The sequence below is a fragment of the Eriocheir sinensis genome, chromosome 42 (genome assembly GCF_024679095.1).
Source record: "Eriocheir sinensis breed Jianghai 21 chromosome 42, ASM2467909v1, whole genome shotgun sequence".
Lineage (NCBI taxonomy): Eukaryota > Metazoa > Arthropoda > Malacostraca > Decapoda > Varunidae > Eriocheir > Eriocheir sinensis.
The window spans coordinates 9,586,895-9,594,394 of NC_066550.1; the positions used below are offsets into that span (position 1 = coordinate 9,586,895).

The 7,500-nt window shown below is 40.0% G+C and overlaps 1 protein-coding gene across 10 annotated transcripts in view; it reads left to right on the forward strand.

The window, feature by feature from the left end:
- LOC127009945 (neural-cadherin-like) overlaps positions 1 to 7,500 on the forward strand; it is a 309,853-nt gene that overhangs the window by 177,989 nt on the left and 124,364 nt on the right. The gene's annotated exons all lie outside the window — the stretch shown is intronic.

A 7,500-nucleotide genomic window follows, 5' to 3' on the forward strand; every position in this document is an offset into this window, starting at 1 on the left:
TGTATTTTTGTTATTGTTTTTCTTTTATTTATTTATTTTTTGCTTATTTATTTATTTTCACAGTTGAGGTTTTTGTTTTTGTTTTTCTTTTATTTATTTATTTTTTGTTTATTTATTTATTTATTTTCACAGTTGAGGTTCTGATCCGATTATTTGCGAGGGGAAGGTTTTTGTTTTCTTTTGTTTTCTGTGATTTATAAGTTCCTGGGTTTTCATATTAGATCAGAATTGCCAACCTTATACTCTTTCCTTTCTTTTCTATTTTCTTTTCTTTTCTTTTTCTTGTTTTTTTTCCATTTTCTTTTCTATTTCTTTTATTTCTTTTCTTTTGTTTTATCTTTTCTAGTTTCTTTCTATTCTCTTTCCTTTATTTCTTTTCTTTTCTATTTTTCTTTTCTATTGTCTTTTTCCTTTTTCTTTCTTTTTTCTGTTCTATTTTCTTTTCCCTTTTTTCTTTTCTATTTTCTTTCTTTTCTATTATATCTCATATATATTTTGCCTCCTTTTCCATTTTCTTTCTGTCCTATTTCCTTTATCTCTTTTTTATTGTTTTTTTCTTTTCTATTTTCATTCTTTTCTTGTTTCTTTTTCTTGTCTTTTTTTTCCTTTCCGCTTTTCTTTCTTTTCTATTTCCTTTATTTCTTTTCTCTTGTTTTCCTTTTCTAGTTTTTTTTTCTTTTCTATTTTTTTCCTTTCTATTTTTTTTACTGTTTTCTTTCTTCCTTTTTAACAAGTCTAATCAACGAATACCTTTATAAGCTTCTGGATATCCTCATTAGTTCAAAATTGCAAACCTTTTACAATCATTACTTTTATTTCTATCCACACTTCAGATTTTATGCAACTAAGTTATACATCGACTTAACACTCACGACACACGCACTTACAAACACACTTACATACACACGAGGATGAAAAATGAAAAAGGAGGAAGAAACGAAAAAGTGAGGAGAGAATAGGAGATGAGGAAAGAGACAAAGAGAAAGGAAGGGAGAGAAAAGGAAAAAAAGGAAAAAGGAAAAGAGAGAAGAAAGGAAAAAGGAAAAGAGAGAAGAAAGGAAAAAGGGAGTACAGAATAGGAGATGAGGAAAGACAAAAATAAAGAAGAGAAAAGGAAAAAGGAAAAAGGAAAAGAAGGAAGAAAGGAAAAAGGGAGGACAGAATAGGAGATGAGGAAAGACAAAAATAAAGAAGAGAAAAGGAAAAAGGAAAAAGGAAAAGAGGGAAGAAAGGAAAAAGGGAGGACAGAATAGGGGATGAGAAAAGGGACTTGGCAACAGAGATAGAGGGAAAAAGAGAAAGAAAGAGAGAAGAGGGAAAAGACCTACACACACACACACACACACACACACACACACACACACACACACACACACACACACACACACACACACACACACACACACACACACACACACACACACACACACACACAAACTTACGCACTCACACATACACATACATACACACACTTCTTAACGATCAATGCCCCTGTGCCTATCTCCGTGCCATCCGTCCTCACCATCCAGCGCTGTATTGTCTGCTCAGGTGTTCTCGAGGACCTTAATTACCTGTTAGCTCACCTGGATGGACACCTGGGAATTCTGTGCGTGTCGCTGTGTCTGTCTACCTGTCTGTGTCTGTCTGTCTTTCCGTCTGTCTCTTTCACTGTCTGTCTGTTTTTCTCTAACCATCGATCTCTATTTTTATCTATCAATATATCTGTATCTATCTGTCTATATATCTATCAGTCCTTCTATATCTATCGTTTACTCATATTTTCTTTAGTTTTTCATTCTCTATTTTCTTATATGTGTGTTTCTTTTATTCATTTATCTTGTTTTTGTTTGTTTGTTTTTATTTTGTTTTCTCATTCATTTCCTTCATGTTTATTTCTTGGACGTTGTTGTCTTTTTGCGTTTGCTTTTCTTTATTATTTTCTTTATTTCCTTGCTTTCTCTCATTTTCTATTTATTTTATCTTTCTTTTCTTTTCCTGGACAATTTCTCGCATTTTCCCGTTCATTCTTCTTTATGATGAGTTGTTTTCCTCTCTCTCTCTCTCTGCATATTTAACGCGCCCTTGTACCTGACCCCATGAGGACGAAATCCATGTGTTTGAAGGAAGAAAATCGTCCCTTTTTGCCTTTGCGTTGCGAGCAGGAAGGAAATGGAATGTGTTTGCTTGTTGGCTTGAGGTGGTGGTGGTGGTGGTGGTGGTGGTGGCGGTGTTAGTGAAATGTGGCTGGAGTATTCCCAAGACTTATAGGATGTGGGTAGGATGGGAGTTTTATTATTTTTTTTTGTGTGTGTGTGTTGTGAGTTTTGTATTGCAAGGAGGGACAAGTTAAGTGTTGGGTTGAAGTGCTGTTGTGTATTTTGGTGTTGCTAAAAGTGCGAATGTTGTCTTTTTGTGTTGCGAGGAAGAGATGGAGTGCTGAGTGTTGGCATGGAGTTTTGTTGTTTTTGTTTTCCTTGCTGTTGTGTTGCTGGTGTGTTATTGAAGACTTCCGGAACGTGTGTAGTATGGGAGTTTTGTCTTTTGTGTGTGTGTGCCCTGTGTTATGAATTTGTGTTGCAAGGAAGGAAATGTAGTGTTGTGTTTAGGTTGTTGTTGTGTTGCTAGAGGGTTGTTAACAATCTAACAATGTGTGTCTCGTGAGAATTTCGTCTCTTTTGTGTTGCGAGAAAGGAAAGAAATGCAAAGTGCTGTCCTTGAAGTGTTGCTGTTTTTGTGTTGTTTCCAAAGTGTTGATGAAGGTTCAATAGTGTGAGTCAAGTGAGTGTGTTGCCTTTTTGTGTTGCGAGTTTTGTTGCAAGGAAGGAAGGAAATGCAAAGTATTGGATGGAATGTTGTGGTTCTTGTTGTGTTGTTGGTGTGATGCTAAGGGTTCGATAATGTGTGTAAAGTGAGTGTGTTGTGAGTTTGTGTTGCGAGAAAGGAAGGAAGAAAGTGAGGGATGAAGGAAGTGTTGTGTCTTGGTGTGTTGTTGGTGTGTTGCTAAGGACTCGATAATGTGTGTACAGTGAGTGTGTTGTGAGTTTGTGTTGCGAGAAAGGACGGAAGGAAGTGAGGGAGGATGAAGGAAGTGTTGTGTCTTGGTGTGTTGCTGGTGTGTTGCTAAAGACTCGATAATGCGTGTAAAGTGAGTGTGTTGTGAGTTTGTGTTGCGAGAAAGGACGGAAGGAAGGAAGGATGAAAGTGAGGGATGAAGGAAGTGTTGTATCTTGTTATGTTGGTGTGTTGCTTAGGATTCGATAATGTGTGTAATGTGAGTGTGTTGCTTTTTTTGTGTTGCGAGAAAGGAGGAAGGTGAGGGAGGGAGGAAGGAAGTGTTGGGCTTAAGTGTTGTTGATGTTGTTGCTGTTACTTTTGTGTTGCTCGTGTGTTGCCAAGGAAGCATAAAAAGTGTTGCTTGATTACAGAACTTTGCCGCTATCAACTTTAATATTGCCAAGTTTTTTTACAGGGTGTTGATAAGAGAGAGAGAGAGAGAGAGAGAGAGAGAGAGAGAGAGAGAGAGAGAGAGAGAAGAGAAGAGAAGAGAAGAGAAAATAGAGGAGGAAAGGAGGAAAGTTGAAAAGAAAAAGATAAGAGAAAAAGAGAAAAGAGCGGGATTTAAGGAAAGGGGTAAAGAAGGGTAGAAGATGAGAGAGAGAGAGAGAGAGAGAGAGAGAGAGAGAGAGAGAGAGAGAGAGAGAAATCGTTCAGTAATACATTCAACGTTTTTAAATTGCAAATATATTACAGCATTCACATTACCCCATTATTTATTTCCCGATGATAAGAGGGAGGGGTGGAAGGGAAGGGGTGTAAGGAAGGGGATGGAAGGGGAGGGATGTGATTGTAGGAGGAAAGGGAAGGGGAAGAGGAAGGAAAGAGGAGGGAAAGAGGAGGTGAAGGAGAGTGGGGAGGAATGGAAGGAAAGGGAAAGTTTTGTGTTGATGTAAGGAAGGGGAAGAAGAAAGGAATGGAAAGGGGAAGAGGAAGTTAGAGAAAGGGAAATAGGAAGGAAGGGAAATAATGTAACAGTAAGGGAAGGGGAAGGAGAGGAAGGGAATGGAAAGAAGGGGAAGATGTGTTGATGTAAGGAAGAGGAAGAAGAAAGGAATGGAAAGGGGAAGAGGAAGACGAAGAAAAGGGAATAGGAATGAAGGGAAATCTTGTAACAGTAAGGGAAGGGGAAGGAGAGGAAGGGAAAGGAAGGAAAGGGGAAGGGAAGAGAGGGTAAAGAAGAGGGTTAGATCTTGAGAGGAGAGAAGGAAGGGAGGAATTAGGGGAGGGTTAAAAAAGGGAGGGAAGAGAAGGAGGGAAGGAAAGGAGGTGGAGGAGGAGGAGGAGGAGGTAAAAGTGGGAGAAGTATAACATAAGGAAGGGGAAGGAGAGGAAAATGGGAGAAAAAAGGGAAGGAGGAGGAGAAAGATGAATGCTATAATGAAGCCTTCGTACTGTAAACAGACAAACAAATAAACAAACAAACAAACAAACACATCGTATAAAGCACGTAGCGAATGAGTTGTTTGTGCAGCGGAGTGAGTTACGGCGTGTGTGTGTGTGTGTGTGTGTGTGTGTGTGTGTGTGTGTGTTTTTGATAAGTTTTTTTTTTTTTTGTTATTTTGTGTGTAATTATCACTTGAGGGGAATGAAGAATGGGAGGAGGGGGCAGTTATGACCCCCCCATCCCCTCCCCTTCTTACCCCCCCCTCTCCCTTCCCTTCCCTTCCCTTCCCTTCCCTTCCTTGCTCTTTTCCCTTCCCTTCCCCATTTATCCTTCTGTTTCCTTGTTTTCCCTTCCCTTCCCTTCCTTGCTCTTTTCCCTTCCCTTCCCCTTTTATCCTTCCGTTTCCTTCTTTTCCCTTCCCTTCCCTTCCTTGCTCTTTTCCCTTCCCTTCCCCATTTATCCTTCCGTTTCCTTCTTTTCCCTTCCCTTCCCCTTTTATCCTCCCTTTCCTTCTTTTCCCTTCCCTTCCCTTCCTTGCTCTTTTCCCTTCCCTTCCCCTTTTCTTTTATCCTTCCCTTTCCTTTTCCCCTCCTTTCTCCAACCCTTCTTTCCCTTCCCCTCCTCTTCCTTTTCCTTCCTTTCTCTTCCCTTTTTTTGTCATATTTTCTTCTCATCTTTTTGGTATACAGGAGAGAGAGAGAGAGAGAGAGAGAGAGAGAGAGAGAGAGAGAGTTTTTTTCCTAGTCTTTAAATGATCATAAATATTTGAGTGGCGTATAAAAGTTCCAATTTGACATTAATAGCCCTCAACATCATCATCATCATCATCATTATCATCATCATCATCATCATCATCATCTCTATCTCTATTTTTCTATTTTCTTTTCTTAGGTAATTTCTCCTTTTTTCTCTCATTCTCTTGTATTTATTCCTTTCTTCCCTTTTCCCTCCCTTCCATGTTTTTTCCTTCACTTCCCCTTTCCTTCTAACCTATCCCTTTCCCTTTCCTTCCTTTGTCTTTTCCCTTACCCTCCCCTTCCCTTTTACTTCCTTTTACTTCCCTTCCTTATTCCCCTTTCCTTCTTTCCCTTCCCCTTCCTTCTTTTCTTTCTTACGATTTTTTTTGTGTGTGATATTCTCTCTCTCTCTCTCTCCCCCCCCCCTTTACCCCTTTTTCTCTTCTTAAATTCTACTCTTTTCTCTTTTTCTCTTTCTTTTCTCTTTTCTCTTTTTCTCTTCATTAATTCTCGTCATTATTTCTCTACTTTTCTCTTCTTTTCTCCTATTTTCTACTCTCTCTCTCTCTCTCTCTCTCTCAGGCCGTAATGAGTGTGTTCTTTCTCTAATTGGTCTTGTTGCTCTTCGTTATTTTGCAGCGTTAGTCTTGTTCCAATTACCCGCTTGTTCAGGAGGAGGAGGAAGAGGAGGAGGAGAAGGAGGAAGGGTTGATGGGTTTGTTTTCATTGATGCGTTTATTGTTTTCATGTTGTTGTTGTTGTTGTTGTTGATGTAGTTGTTGTTGATGGTGGTGGTGGTGGTTGTGGTTGTGATTTGTACTTACTTATTTATTCCTTTTATTTATCCTTGCTTGTGTTTTTTTTTTCTATTTTATTTTGAAGGTGAGTTTGGGAGAGATTGAAGGAGGGAGGGAGGGAGAGAGGGAAAGGTAGAAGGAAGGAAGGAAGGAAGGAAGGAATAAACAAAATGAAGAAAAGAAAAACAGAAGGGAGAAAGGAAATTGATGGAGGAAGGAAGGAAGGAAGGAGAGAAAAAAAGGAAATGGACGAGAAATGAAAAAATATAGAATGGCAGAGAGAGAGAGAGAGAGAGAGAGAGAGAGAGAGAGAGAGAGAGAGAGAGAGAGAGAGAAGGTCGTTAGAGCCAGAAGGTTCACCCATCAATTGAGGGGAATGAAGTATGGGAAGGGGGCAGTTTTGAACCCCCTTCCCCTCCCCTTCTTACCCCCCCTCCCTTCCCTTCCCTTCCATTCCCTTCACTTCCCTTCACTTCACTTCCCTTCCATTCCCTTCCCTTCCCTTCCCTTCCCTTCCCTTCCCTTCCCTTCCATTCCCTTCCTTGCTCTTTTCCCTTCCCTTTCCCTTTTCCTTTATCCTTCCCTTTCCTTTTCCCCTCCTCTCTCCAACCCTTCTTTCCCCTCCCCTCCTCTCTCCTTTTCCTTCCTTTCCCTTCCCTTCTTTGCTCGTTTTCCATCCCCTCCTCTTCATTTTTCTTCCTTTCCCTTCCCTTTTTTTCCCTTCCTTTACCTTCATTTCCTTCCCTTCCCTTTCTTCCTCCTCTGTTTCTCCCTTCTTTTCCTTCCCTTACCCTCCCCTTCTTTTCCCTTCCTTTCTCTTTCCCCTTCTCCTCCCTTTCGTTTTCACCTTCCCATTCCTTTCCTTTTTTTCTCTTTTCCTATTCCCATGTTTCCTTTTTTTCCCTTCCCTCTCTTACTCCCTTTATCTCCCGCCCTTCCCTTTTTTTCTCTTCCCTTTCTTATCCTTTCCTCATACCCTCCCTTTCCTTTCCCTTATCACCTCCCATTATCCTCCCTTCCCTTCTTCCTTCCCCCTCTCATTGCCTTTGAACTTTCCCTTAATTACCCACTTCCCCTCCCTTCCCTCCCTCTTTCCTCCTCTTTTCCTCCCTCCATTCCTTACCTTCTCCCTTCCCCTCCTCTTTCTCTCTTCTCCTTCTCCCCCCTCCCCTCTCTTCCTGCAAAAACGAAGTAAAATAAAACGAAAAAGAAAAAATGTGAAGCAAATTAATAAAAAGTTAACAAAAATATAGAGTGAGAAAACGTAGGAAAGAAAACGAGGAATGGAAAGAAAGTGATAAAGATGGAAATAAATACACACACACACACACACACACACACACACACACACACACACACACACACACACACACACACACACACACACACTCACAGATTTGGAGGATAAACAGAAACAGAGGAAAAGTTACAAAGAAAAGATACAAAAGAAGTAAAAAAAAATCAGAAAAAGGATAAGAAAAATTTTAAAGATAGAAAGACACACGAGAAAATGAAGTGAAAGAGA